The sequence below is a fragment of the Tribolium castaneum genome, chromosome 7 (assembly GCF_031307605.1).
Source record: "Tribolium castaneum strain GA2 chromosome 7, icTriCast1.1, whole genome shotgun sequence".
In the NCBI taxonomy this organism is placed as follows: domain Eukaryota; kingdom Metazoa; phylum Arthropoda; class Insecta; order Coleoptera; family Tenebrionidae; genus Tribolium; species Tribolium castaneum.
Genome location: NC_087400.1, coordinates 11,125,712 through 11,140,337, shown reverse-complemented (window position 1 = coordinate 11,140,337; position 14,626 = coordinate 11,125,712).

The window sequence follows — 14,626 nt, the reverse complement described above, 5'->3', positions numbered from 1 at the left end:
ACTATAAGTATTATTATTATTAATGTTATTGTTATTAATATGACGACTAAAGACGACTCTGAAAACTTTAGTGACTTTTATGTCTCCTCCTTTTTCCTCTACTAAAATGCTAGACTCAATTAATTTAGTTTAATTTCAGTTTTTCAAACATTTTATTTTAAAGCAAATTTTTGTTGAATATTATTAATATCCAACTCTATAACTCGCTTATGGTTGATCCTACAAGAAAAATGCAAATAACTATTTTGTTGCAAATTTTATCAGCTTTATTATTAGTAAAAAGATAAAAATTGATAGGAGTAACTGTTTTCGAGATATAAGCAAGAAACCAAAAACTCTTACCTTAATTAAGCGCTTGTATATAAGCAAATTTAGTACTATTAGTATTATTATTATTAATGTTATTGTTATTAATATGACGACTAAAAACAACTTTAAAGACTTTGGTGATTTTTATGTCTTCTCCTTTTTTCTCTACTAAAGTGTTAGACCCAATTAATTTAGTTTAATTTCGGTTTTTCAAACATTTTATTTTAAAGCAAATTTTTGTTAAAGATTATTTATATCCAACTCTATAACTCGCCTATGGTTCGTCTTACAGGAAATTTGCAAATAACTATTTTGTAGAAAATTTTATCCGCTTTAATTTTAAAAAAAAGATAAAATTTGATAGGAGTAACGGTTTTCGAGATATAAGCAAAAAACCAAAGTGAAAACTGTTACAGTTACTGAACAAAAATGTAATACAATTTTCAATGTTTGAGACGAAGTCGAAGATGCAGCATTTAAAAACGACTCTAAAAACTTCAGTGACTTTTATGTCACCTCCTTTTTTCTCTAATAAATTGTTGGACCCAATAAATTAAGTGTATTTTAAATCACAAGACATTTTCTGTTAAAGCACTTTTTTTTTAAATATTAATTATTTTCAATCATATATCTCGCTTATGGTTAGTCCTACATGAAAAATGCAAATAACTATTTTGTAGGAAATTTTGTCAGCTTTAATTTTAGTAAAGAGATAAAAATTGATAGGAGTAACTGTTTTCGAGATATAAGCAAGAAACCAAACAACTGTTACCTTAATTAAGCGTTTGCATATAAGCAAATTTAGTACTATTAGTATTATTATTATTAATGTTATTGTAATTAATATGACGACTAAAGACGACTCTGAAACCTTTAGTGACTTTTATGTCTTTTCCTTTTTCCTCTACTAAAGTGTTAGACCCAATTAATTTAGTTTAATTTCAGTTATTCAAACATTTTATTTTAAAGCAAATTTTTGTTAAAGAATATTTATATCCAACTCTATAACTCGCTTATGGTTGGTCCTACAAAAGAAATGCGAATAACTATTTTGTAGGAAATTTTATCAGGTTTAATTTTTAAAGAAAGATAAAAATTGATAGGAGTAACTGTTTTCGAGATATAAGCAAGAAACCAAAAACTGTTACCTTAATTAAGCGCTTGTATATAAGCAAATTTAGTACTATTAGTATTATTATTATTAATGTTATTGTTATTAATATGACGACTAAAAACAACTTTGAAGACTTTGGTGATTTTTATGTCTTCTCCTTTTTTCTCTACTAAAGTGTTAGACCCAATTAATTTAGTTTAATTTCGGTTTTTCAAACATTTTATTTTAAAGCAAATTTTTGTTAAAGATTATTTATATCCAACTCTATAACTCGCCTATGGTTCGTCCTACAGGACATTTCAAATAACTGTTTTGTAGGAAATTTTATCCGCTTTAATTTTGAAAAAAAGATAAAATTTGATAGGAGTAACGGTTTTCGAAATATAAGCAAAAAACCAAAGTGAAAACTGTTACAGTTACTGAACAAAAATGTAATACAGTTTTCAATGTTTGAGACGAAGTCGAAGATGCAGCATTTAAAAACGACTCTAAAGACTTCAGTGACTTGTATGTCACCTCCTTTTTCCTCTAATAAAGTGTTGGACTCAATAAATTAAGTGTATTTTAAATCACAAGACATTTTCTGTTAAAGCACTTTTTTTTAAATATTAATTATTTTCAATCATATATCTCGCTTATGGTTAGTCCTACATGAAAAATGCAAATAACTATTTTGTAGGAAATTTTGTCAGCTTTAATTTTAGTAAAGAAATAAAAATTGATAAGAGTAACTGTTTTCGAGATATAAGCAAGAAACCAAACAACTGTTACCTTAATTAAGCGTTTGCATATAAGCAAATTTAGTACTATTAGTATTATTATTATTAATGTTATTGTTATTAATATGACGACTAAAAACAACTTTGAAAACTTTGGTGATTTTTATGTTTTCTCCTTTTTTCTCTACTAAAGTGTTAGACCCAATTAATTTAGTTTAATTTCGGTTTTTCAAACATTTTATTTTAAAGCAAATTTTTGTTAAAGATTATTTATATCCAACTCTATAACTCGCTTATGGTTGGTCCTACAAAAGAAATGCAAATAACTATTTTGTATGAAATTTTATCAGCTTTAATTTTTAAAGAAAGATAAAAATTGATAGGAGTAACTGTTTTCGAGATATAAGCAAGAAACCAAAAAACTGTTACCTTAATTAAGCGCATGCATATAAGCAAATTTAGTACTATAAGTATTATTATTATTAATGTTATTGTTATTAATATGACGACTAAAGACGACTCTGAAAACTTTAGTGACTTTTATGTCTCCTCCTTTTTCCTCTACTAAAATGCTAGACCCAATTAATTTAGTTTAATTTCAGTTTTTCAAACATTTTATTTTAAAGCAAATTTTTGTTAAAAATTATTTATATCCAACTCTATAACTCGCCTATGGTTCGTCCTACAGGAAATTTGCAAATAACTATTTTGTAGGAAATTTTATCCGCTTTAATTTTGAAAAAAAGATAAAATTTGATAGGAGTAACGGTTTTCGAGATATAAGCAAAAAACCAAAGTGAAAACTGTTACAGTTACTGAACAAAAATGTAATACAGTTTTCAATGTTTGAGACGAAGTCGAAGATGCAGCATTTAAAAACGACTCTAAAGACTTCAGTGACTTTTATGTCACCTCCTTTTTCCTCTAATAAAGTGTTAGACCCAATAAATTAAGTGTATTTTAAATCACAAGACATTTTCTGTTAAAGCAATTTTTTTTAATATTAATTATTTTCAAACATATATCTCGCTTATGGTTAGTTCTACATGAAAAATGCAAATAACTATTTTGTAGGAAATTTTGTCAGCTTTAATTTTAGTAAAAAGATAAAAATTGATAGGAGTAACTGTTTTCGAGATATAAGCAAGAAACCAAAAAACTGTGATTTAAAATACACTTAATTTATTGGGTCCAATACTTTATTAGAAGAAAAAGGAGGTGACATAAAAGTCACTGAAGTCTTCAGAGTCGTTTTTAAATGCTGCATTTTTGTCTTCGTCTCAAACATTAAAAACTGAATTACATTTTTGTTCAGTAACAGTTAGAGTTTTCTTATTGCTTTTTTGCTTATATCTCGAAAACAGTTACTCCTATCAATTTTTATCTTTTTTTCAAAATTAAAGCTGATAAAATTTGCTACAAAATAGTTATTTGCATTTTTCTTGTAGGACTAACCATAAGCGAGTTATAGAGTTAGATATAAATAATATTTAACAAAAATTTGCTTTAAAATAAAATGTTTGAATAACTGAAATTAAACTAAATTAATTGGGTCTAACACTTTAGTAGAGAAAAAAGGAGAAGACATAAAAATCACCAAAGTCTTCAAAGTTGTTTTTAGTCGTCATATTAATAACAATAACATTAATAATAATAATACTAATAGTACTAAATTTGCTTATATGCAAGCGCTTAATTAAGGTAAGAGTTTTATGGTTTCTTGCTTATATCTCGAAAACAGTTACTCCTATCAATTTTTATCTTTTTACTAATAATAAAGCTAATAAAATTTGCAACAAAATAGTTATTTGCATTTTTCTTGTAGGATCAACCATAAGCGAGTTATAGAGTTGGATATTAATAATATTCAACAAAAATTTGCTTTAAAATAAAATGTTTGAAAAACTGAAATTAAACTAAATTAATTGGGTCTAGCATTTTAGTAGAGGAAAAAGGAGAAGACATAAAAGTCACTAAAGTTTTCAGAGTCGTCTTTAGTCGTCATATTAATAACAATAACATTAATAATAATAATACTTATAGTACTAAATTTGCTTATATGCATGCGCTTAATTAAGGTAACAGTTTTTTGGTTTCTTGCTTATATCTCGAAAACAGTTACTCCTATCAATTTTTATCTCTTTACTAAAATTAAAGCTGACAAAATTTCCTACAAAATAGTTATTTGCATTTTTCATGTAGGACTAACCATAAGCGAGATATATGATTGACAATAATTAATATTTAAAAAAAAAGTGCTTTAACAGAAAATGTCTTGTGATTTAAATACACATAATTTATTGGGTCTAACACTTTATTAGATGAAAAAGGAGGTGACATAAAAGTCACTGAAATCTTTAGAGTCGTTTTTAAATGCTGCATCTTCGACTTCGTCTCAAACATTGAAAACTGTATTACATTTTTGTTCAGTAACTGTAACAGTTTTCACTTTGGTTTTTTGCTTATATCTCGAAAACCGTTACTCCTATCAAATTTTATCTTTTTTTCAAAATTAAAGCGGATAAAATTTCCTACAAAATAGTTATTTGCAAATTTCCTGTAGGACAAACCATAGGCGAGTTATAGAGTTGGATATAAATAATTTTTAACAAAAATTTGCTTTAAAATAAAATGTTTGAAAAACTGAAATTAAACTAAATTAATTGGGTCTAGCATTTTAGTAGAGGAAAAAGGAGGAGACATAAAAGTCACTAAAGTTTTCAGAGTCGTCTTTAGTCGTCATATTAATAACAATAACATTAATAATAATAATACTTATGGTACTAAATTTGCTTATACGCATGCGCTTAATTAAGGTAACAGTTTTTTGGTTTCTTGCTTATATCTCGAAAACAGTTACTCCTTTCAATTTTTATTTTTCTTTAAAAATTAAAGCTGATAAAATTTCATACAAAATAGTTATTTGCATTTCTTTTGTAGGACCAACCATAAGCGAGTTATAGAGTTGGATATAAATAATCTTTAACAAAAATTTGCTTTAAAATAAAATGTTTGAAAAACCGAAATTAAACTAAATTAATTGGGTCTAACACTTTAGTAGAGAAAAAAAGAGAAGACATAAAAATCACCAAAGTCTTCAAAGTTGTTTTTAGTCGTCATATTAATAACAATAACATTAATAATAATAATACTAATAGTACTAAATTTGCTTATATACAAGCGCTTAATTAAGGTAACAGTTTTTGGTTTCTTGCTTATATCTCGAAAACAGTTACTCCTATCAATTTTTATCTTTCTTTAAAAATTAAAGCTGATAAAATTTCCTACAAAATAGTTATTCGCATTTCTTTTGTAAGACCAACCATAAGCGAGTTATAGAGTTGGATATAAATAATATTTAACAAAAATTTGCTTTAAAATAAAATGTTTGAAAAACCGAAATTAAACTAAATTAATTGGATCTAACAATTTAGTAGAGGAAAAAGAAGAAGACATAAAAATCACCAAAGTCTTCAGAGACGTTTTTAGTCGTCATATTAATAACAATAACATTAATAATAATAATACTTATAGTACTAAATTTGCTTATATGCAAGCGCTTAATTAAGGTAACATTAAGATTTCTTGCTTATATCTCAAAATCAGTTACTCTTATCAATTTTTATCTTTTTACTAAAATTAAAGCTGCTAAAATTTCCTACAAAATAGTTATTAGTATTTTTCATGTAGAACTAACCATAAGCGAGATATAAGTTTGAAAATAATTAATATTTAAAAAAAAAGTGCTTTAACAGAAAATGTCTTGTGATTTAAAATACGCTTAATTTATTTGGTCCAATACTTTATTAGAAGAAAAAGGAGGTGACATAAAAGTCACTGAAGTTTTCAGAGTCGTTTTTAAATGCTGCATTTTCGTCTTCGTCTCAAACATTGAAAACTGAATTACATTTTTATTCAGTAACAGTTACAGTTTTCTTATTGGTTTTTTGCTTATATCTCGAAAACAGTTACTCCTATCAATTTTTATCTTTTTTTTTAAATTAAAGCTGATAAAATTTATTACTACTACGTTATTACTACTATTATTATTATTTTTATTACTATTATTATTATTATTATTATTATTATTATTATTATTATTATTATTATTATTATTACTATAATTATTATTATTATTAATATTATTATTATTATTATTATTATTATTATTATTATTATTATTATTATTTTTATTAATATTATTATTATTATTACTATTATTATTAATAAAAACCGATTATAACTTTTGTATAGTAAATGTTTTTATACCAGTTTTAAAATGAGTTATTAATTTTAGACAATTTCTTGCCTAAAAACACAGATCACAGATGATCTCTTGCACAGAAATGAGAATACGCTCATATAACACACAAAATAAGCTTCATTTTTGCTTAGAAAAACTAAGCTTTAATTTAAAAAGAAATTCATTATTATAAGTATTATTATTATTATTATTATTATTATTATTATTATTATTATTATTATTATTATTATTATTATTATTATTACTATTAATATTATTAGTATTAAAAACCGATTATAACTTTTGTATAGTAAATGTTTTTATACCAGTCTTGAAATGAGTTATTAATTTTAGACAATTTCTTGCCTAAAAACACAGATCACAGATGATCTCTTGCATAGAAATGAGAAAACGCTCATGTAACACACAAAATAAGCTTCATTTTTCCTTATTAAAAGTATTATTATTATTATTATTATTATTATTATTATTATTATTATTATTATTATTATTATTATTATTATTATTATTATTATCATTATTATTATTACTACTATTAATATTATTAGTATTAAAAACCGATCATAACTTTTGTATAGTAAATGTTTTTATACCAGTTTTGAAATGAGTTATTAATTTTTGACAATTTCTTGCCTAAAAACACAGATCACAGATGATCTCTTGCATAGAAATGAGAAAACGCTCATGTAACACAAAATAAGCTTCATTTTTCCTTATTAAAAGTATTATTATTATTATTACTTTTATTACTATTACTATTACTATTATTATTATTATTGTTATTATTATTATTATTATTATTATTATTATTATTATTATTATTATTATTATTATTATTATTATTATTATTATTATTATTATTATTATTATTATTATTATTAATATTACTATTATTATTATTATTATTATTAACTTGTGTATAGTAAATGTTTTTATACCAGTTTTAAAATGAGTTATTAATTTTAGACATTTTCTTGCCTAAAAACACAGATCACAGATGATCTCTTCCATAGAAATGAGAAAACGCTCATATAACACACAAAACAAGCTTCATTTTTGCTTAGAAAACTAAGCTTACTTTCATTACTATTATTATTATTATTATTGTTATTATCTTTATTATTATTATTATTATTATTATTATTATTATTATTATTATTATTATTATTATTATTATTATTATTATTATTATTAAAAACTTATATTAAACAGACAGAAAACGTATTCTGTCACAAAAGAGCTTATTATGTATCACTTTAAATAGAAGCAGTTTATCCTGTTTGTTCCTTTGCTTACATAAGAGCAAACTTTTATAAAGCGTAACTAAAGCCACATATTCTGACACAAAAAAACGAATTACGTTATAGACTTGACGAGAACGGCGTATCTCGGACTCTTGTAGGACTCTTATAGAAACAAAAAGTATCAGTTTGGATTAAAACAAATTATTTTTGTTGACTCTTAGTCCGAATTGTTCATCAGTTCAAACAAAAACGGCTTATTTTAGACGATCTTTTGCTTTGAACAAGAAAACTTACATCGAACAGACTAAAAACGTATAAATCTGGCATAAAAGAGCAAATTATGTATCACTTTGTATAAAGGCAGCTAATCCTATTCGTTTCATTGCTAAAATAGACTAAATTGTTATTAATCCTAACAAAAACGCAGTATTTTGGCACAAAATACTAATTACATTATAGTTATGACGAGAATAGCTTATTTGGAATGATTCTATGCTTCCAAACGAGTAAATTTTTATTAAACAGATGCCAAACATCATGTTTTGTCCTATAATAACATTTTATATTGCAGTTTGTATTAAAACAAAGTATTTTCGTTGATTCTTTGTTTGAAGCAGCAAACCTAACATTAAAGAATCTGAAAACTTTGTATTCGGACACAAACCACCGAATTTTGTATCAGTTTAGACAAAAACGGTTGATTTTCGACAATATTTTGCTTTGAACAAGAAAACTTATATCAAACAGACTAAAAACGTCTTATTTTAGCACAAAACAAAAGATTTGCGTTATAGTCTTGACGAGAACTGTTAATTTCAAACGATTCTATGCTTTGAAACCAGTATACTTTCACTAAACAGAGGCAAAACGTCTGATTTCGCCTTTGAAAAACGATTTTTGTCACAGTTTGGATTAAAACCAATTATTTTCGTTTATTCATTGTTACAAACAAGAAACCTTACATCAAAGAAACTGAAAACTCCTTATTCAGGCACAGAAATTCGAATTACGTTTCAGTCTGGACAAAAACTGCTTATTTTAGACGATCCTTTGTTTTGAACACGAAAACTTACATTAAAAAGATTAAAAACGTCTTATTCTGGCTGAAAACTGCAAATTATATATTACTCTAGATAAAAGCAATTTATCCTGATTACTCCTTTACTTAGAATAGAGTAAACTTGTATAAAACTTAATAAAAACTTTAAATTTCGTCTTAAAGAAATAATTTACGTAATAGTTTTGACCAGCACTGTTAATTTCAAGCGATTTTATGATTGGAAACGAATGATCTTTTATGAGGCAGATGCAAAACCACATATTACCATATAAAGTATTACCTTTTGCAACAAGAAATTTTACGTCAAAGTAACTGAAAATTTCGTATCCATGCACAAATATCGAATTACGTATCAGTTTAGGCAAATACAGCTAATTTTAAACGATTCCTTGCTATAAACAAGAAAAATTTTATCTAACATATTGAAAACGTTTTATTCTCGAAAATAAGAGCAAATTATGTATCAGTTTTAACAAAAGCGGATTACTCTGTTTGATTCTATGCTTAGAGTAGAGTAAACTACTATAAAACGTAATGAAAACTCTATATTCTAGCTCAAAAGAACAAATTACGTTATATTTTTGACAAAAAAAAATATTTCGGACGATTACATTCTTCGAAGTTAGCAAACTTTAATTAAACAAGTGCAAAAGCTAATACTTTGCTTTAAAATGACGATTTATGTGGTAATATGGTGTTTTGCATCTGTCCTATAAAAGTTTACTCGTTTCGCTCTATTGAATCATTCGAAATAAATTATTTTGCCACAACAACAACGAAAATAATTTGTTTTTGTTTAAACTGTAACTTAAGTAGTTTTTATAAAACGAACTAAGACGTTTGGCATCTGTTTAGTGAAAGTTTTCTCGTTTGGAGGCATAAAATCGTTTGAAATTAACAGTTCTGGTCAAAACTATAACGTAAATTATTTCTTTGAGACGAAATTTAAAGTTTTCATTAAGTTTTATGCAAGTTTGCCCTATTCTAAGCAAAGGAGTAATCAGGATAAACTGCTTTTATCCAAAGTAATACATAATTTGCAGTTTTGAGCCAGAATAAGACGTTTTTAATCTTTTTAATGTAAGTTTTCGTGTTCAAAAGAAAGGATCGTCTAAAATAAGCAGTTTCTGTCCAAACTGAAACGTAATTTGATTTTCTGTGTCTGAATAAGAGGTTTTCAGTTTCTTTGATGTAAGGTTTCTTGTTTGTAACAATGAATTAACGAAAATAATTGGTTTTAATACAAACTGTGGCATGAATCGTTTTTAAAAGGCGAAATAAGATGTTTTTCCTCTGTTCAGTGAAAGTTTACTCGTTTCAAAGCATAGAATCATTTGAAATTAACAGCTCACGTTAAGACTATAACGCAAATCTTTTGTTTTGTGCTAAAATAAGACGTTTTTAGTCTGTTTGATATGTTTTCTTGTTCAAAGCAAAATATTGTCGAAAATCAACCGTTTTTGTTTAAACTGATACAAAATTCGGTGGTTTGTGTCCGAATACAAAGTTTTCAGATTCTTTAATGTTTGGTTTGCTGCTTCAAACAAAGAATCAACGAAAATACTTTATTTTAATACAAACTGCAATATAAAATGTCATTATAGGACAAAACATGATGTTTGGCATCTGTTTAATACAACTTTACTCGTTTGGAAGCATAGAATCATTCCAAATGAGCTATTCTCGTCATAACTATAATGTAATTAGTATTTTGTGCCAAAATACTGCGTTTTTGTTAGGATTAATAAGAATTTAGTCTATTTTAGCAATGAAACGAATAGGATTAGCTGCCTTTATACAAAGTGATACATAAATTGCTCTTTTATGTCAGATTTATACGTTTTTAGTCTGTTTGATGTAAGTTTTTTTGTTCAAAGCAAAAGATCGTCTAAAATAAGCCGTTTTTGTTTGAAATGATGAACAATTCGGACTAAGAGTCAACAAAAATAATCTGTTTTAATCCAAACTGATACTTTTTGTTCCTATAAGACAAAATATAAGGTTTTGCATCCATTGAATATAAAAATATATTTGTGTCGAAGCATAGAACCATCCGAGATACGCCGTTCTCGTCAAGTCTATAACGTAATTTGTTTTTTTGTGTCAGAATATGTGGTTTTAGTTACGCTTTATAAAAGTTTGCTCTTATGTAAGCAAAGAAACTAACAGGATAAACTGCTTCTATTTAAAGTGATACATAATTAGCTCATTTGTGACAGAATACGACGTTTTCTGTCTGTTTAATATAAGTTTTTAATAATAAAAATAATAATAATAATAATAATAATAATAATAATAATAATAATAATAATAATAATAATAATAGTAATAATAATAATAGTAATAAAAATAATAATAATAGTAATAAAGGAAAGCTTAGTTTTTTAAGCAAAAATGAAGCTAATTTTGTGTGTTATATGAGCGTTTTCTCATTTCTATGCAAGAGATCATCTGTGATCTGTGTTTTTAGGCAAGAAATTGTCTAAAATTAATAACTCATTTTAAAACTAGTATAAAAACATTTACTATACAAAAGTTATAATCGGTTTTTATTAATAGTAATAGTAATAATAATAATAATATTAATAGAAATAATAATAATAATAATAATAATAACAATAATTATAGTAATAATAATAATAATAATAATAATAACAATAATAATAATAATAATAATAATTGTAATAGTAATAAAAGTAATAATGATAATAATATTTTTAATAAGGAAAAATAAAGTTTATTTTGTGTGTTACATGAGCGTTTTCTCATTTCTATGCAAAAGATCATGTATGATCTAATTGTCTAAAATTAATCACTCATTTTAAAACTGGTATAAAAACATTTACTATACAAAAGTTATAATTGGTTTTTAATAATAATAATAATAATAATAATAATAATAATAATAATAATAATAATAATAATAATAATAATAATATTAATAATGATAATAATAATAATAATAATAATAATAAAAGTAATAAAAATAATAATAATAATAATAATACTTGTAATAATGAATTTCTTTTTAAATTAAAGCTTAGTTTTTTTAAGCAAAAATGAAGCTTATTTTGTGTTATATGAGCGTATTCTCATTTCTGAGCAAGAAATTATCTGTGATCTGTGTTTTTAGGCAAGAAATTGTCTAAAATTAATAACTCATTTTAAAACTGGTATAAAAACATTTGCTATACAAAAGTTAATAATAATAATAATAATAATAATAGTAATAGTAATAAAAGTAATAATAATAATAATAATACTTTTAATAAGGAAAAATAAAGTTTATTTTGTGTGTTACATGAGCGTTTTCTCATTTCTATGCAAAAGATCATGTGTGATTTGTGTTTTTAGGCAATCTAAGCCAATTTATGGTTTATAGGCAAGAAATTGGCTAAAATTAATCACTCATTTTAAAACTGGTATAAAAACATTTACTATACAAAAGTTATAATCGGTTTTTAATATTAATAATAGTAATAATAATTATAATATTAATGAAAATAATAATAATAATAATAATAATAATAATAGTAATAATAAAAATAATAATAGTAATAAAAATAATAATAATAGTAGTAATAAAAGTAAGCTTAGTTTTCTAAGCAAAAATAAAGCTTATTTTGTGTGTTATATGAGCGTATTCTTATTTCTATGCATGAGATCATCTGTGATCTGTGTTTTTAGGCAAGAAATTGTCTAAAATTAATAACTCATTTTAAAACTGGTATAAAAACATTTATTTTACAAAAGTTAATAATAATAATAATAATAATAACAATAATATTAATAATAATAATAGTAATAGTAATAAAAGTAATAATAATAATATTACTTTTAATAAGGAAAAATGAAGTTTATTTTGTGTGTTACATGAGCGTTTTCTTATTTCTATGCAAAAGATCATGTGTGATCTGTGTTTTTAGGCACTCTAAGCCATTTCATAGTTTTAGGCAAGAAATTGTCAAACATTAATCACTCATTTTAAAACTGGTATAAAAACATTTACTATACAAAAGTTATAATCGGTTTTTAATAATAATAATAATTATAATAATAATAATAATAATAATTTAATAACAATAACATTAATAATAATAATACTAATAGTACTAAATTTGCTTATATGCAAGCGCTTAATTAAGGTAACAGTTTTTTGGTTTCTTGCTTATATCTCGAAAACAGTTACTCCTATCAATTTTTATCTTTCTTTTAAAATTAAAGCTGATAAAATTTGCTACAAAATAGTTACTTGCATTTTTCTTGTAGGACCAACCATAAGCGAGTTATAGAGTTGGATATAAATAATATTTAACAAAAATTTGCTTTAAAATAAAATGTTTGAAAAACTAAAACTAAACTAAATTAATTGGGTCTAGCATTTTAGTAGAGGAAAAAAGAGGAGACATAAAAGTCACTAAAGTTTTCAGAGTCGTCTTTAGTCGTCATATTAATAATAATAACATTAATAATAATAATACTTATAGTACTAAATTTGCATATATGCATGCGCTTAATTAAGATAACAGTTTTTTGGTTTCTTGCTTATATCTCGAAAACAGTTACTCCTATCAATTTTTATCTTTTTACTAAAATTAAAGCTGACAAAATTTCCTACAAAATAGTTATTTGCATTTTTCATGTAGGACTAACCATAAGCGAGATATATGTTTGAAAATAATTAATATTTAAAAAAAAAGTGCTTTAACAGAAAATGTCTTGTGATTTAAAATACACTTAATTTATTGGGTCCAACACTTTATTAGAGGAAAAAGGAGGTGACATAAAAGTCACTGAAGTCTTCAGAGTCGTTTTTAAATGCTGCATCTTCGACTTCGTCTCAAACATTGAAAACTGTATTACATTTTTCTTCAGTAACTGTAACAGTTTTTACTTTGGTTTTTTGCTTATATCTCGAAAACCGTTACTCCTATCAAATTTTATCTTTTTTTTCAAAATTAAAGCTGATAAAATTTCCTACAAAATAGTTATTTGCAAATTTCCTGTAGGACCAACCATAGGCGAGTTATAGAGTTGGATATAAATAATTTTTAACAAAAATTTGCTTTAAAATAAAATGTTTGAAAAACTAAAATTAAACTAAATTAATTGGGTCTAGCATTTTAGTAGAGAAAAAAAGAGGAGACATAAAAGTCACTAAAGTTTTCAGAGTCGTCTTTAGTCGTCATATTAATAACAATAACATTAATAATAATAATACTTATAGTACTAAATTTGCTTATATGCATGCGCTTAATTAAGGTAACAGTTTTCTAGTTTCTTGCTTATATCTCGAAAACAGTTACTCCTATGAATTTTTTTTTTTTTAGAAATCAAAGCTGATAAGATTTCCTACAAAATAGTTATTCGCATTTTTTTTGTAGGACCAACCATAAGCGAGTTATAGAGTTGCATACAAATAATCTTTAACAAAAATTTGCTTTAAAATAAAATGTTTGAAAAACCGAAATTAAACTAAATTAATTGGGTCTAACACTTTAGTAGAGAAAAAAGGAAAAGACATCAAAATCACCAAATTCTTCAAAGTTGTTTTTAGTCGTCATATTAATAACAATAACATTAATAATAATAATACTAATAGTACTAAATTTGCTTATATACAAGCGCTTAATTAAGGTAACAGTTTTTGGTTTCTTGCTTATATCTCCAAACCAGTTACTCCTATCAATTTTTATCTTTCTTTAAAAATTAAAGCTGATAAAATTTCCTACAAAATAGTTATTCGCATTTCTTTCGTAGGACCAACCATAAGCGAGTTATAGAGTTGGATATAAATAATCTCTAACAAAAATTTGCTTTAAAATAAAATGTTTGAAAAACCGAAATTAAACTAAATTATTTGGGTCTAACACTTTAGTAGAGAAAAAAGAAGATGACATAAAAATCACCAAAGTC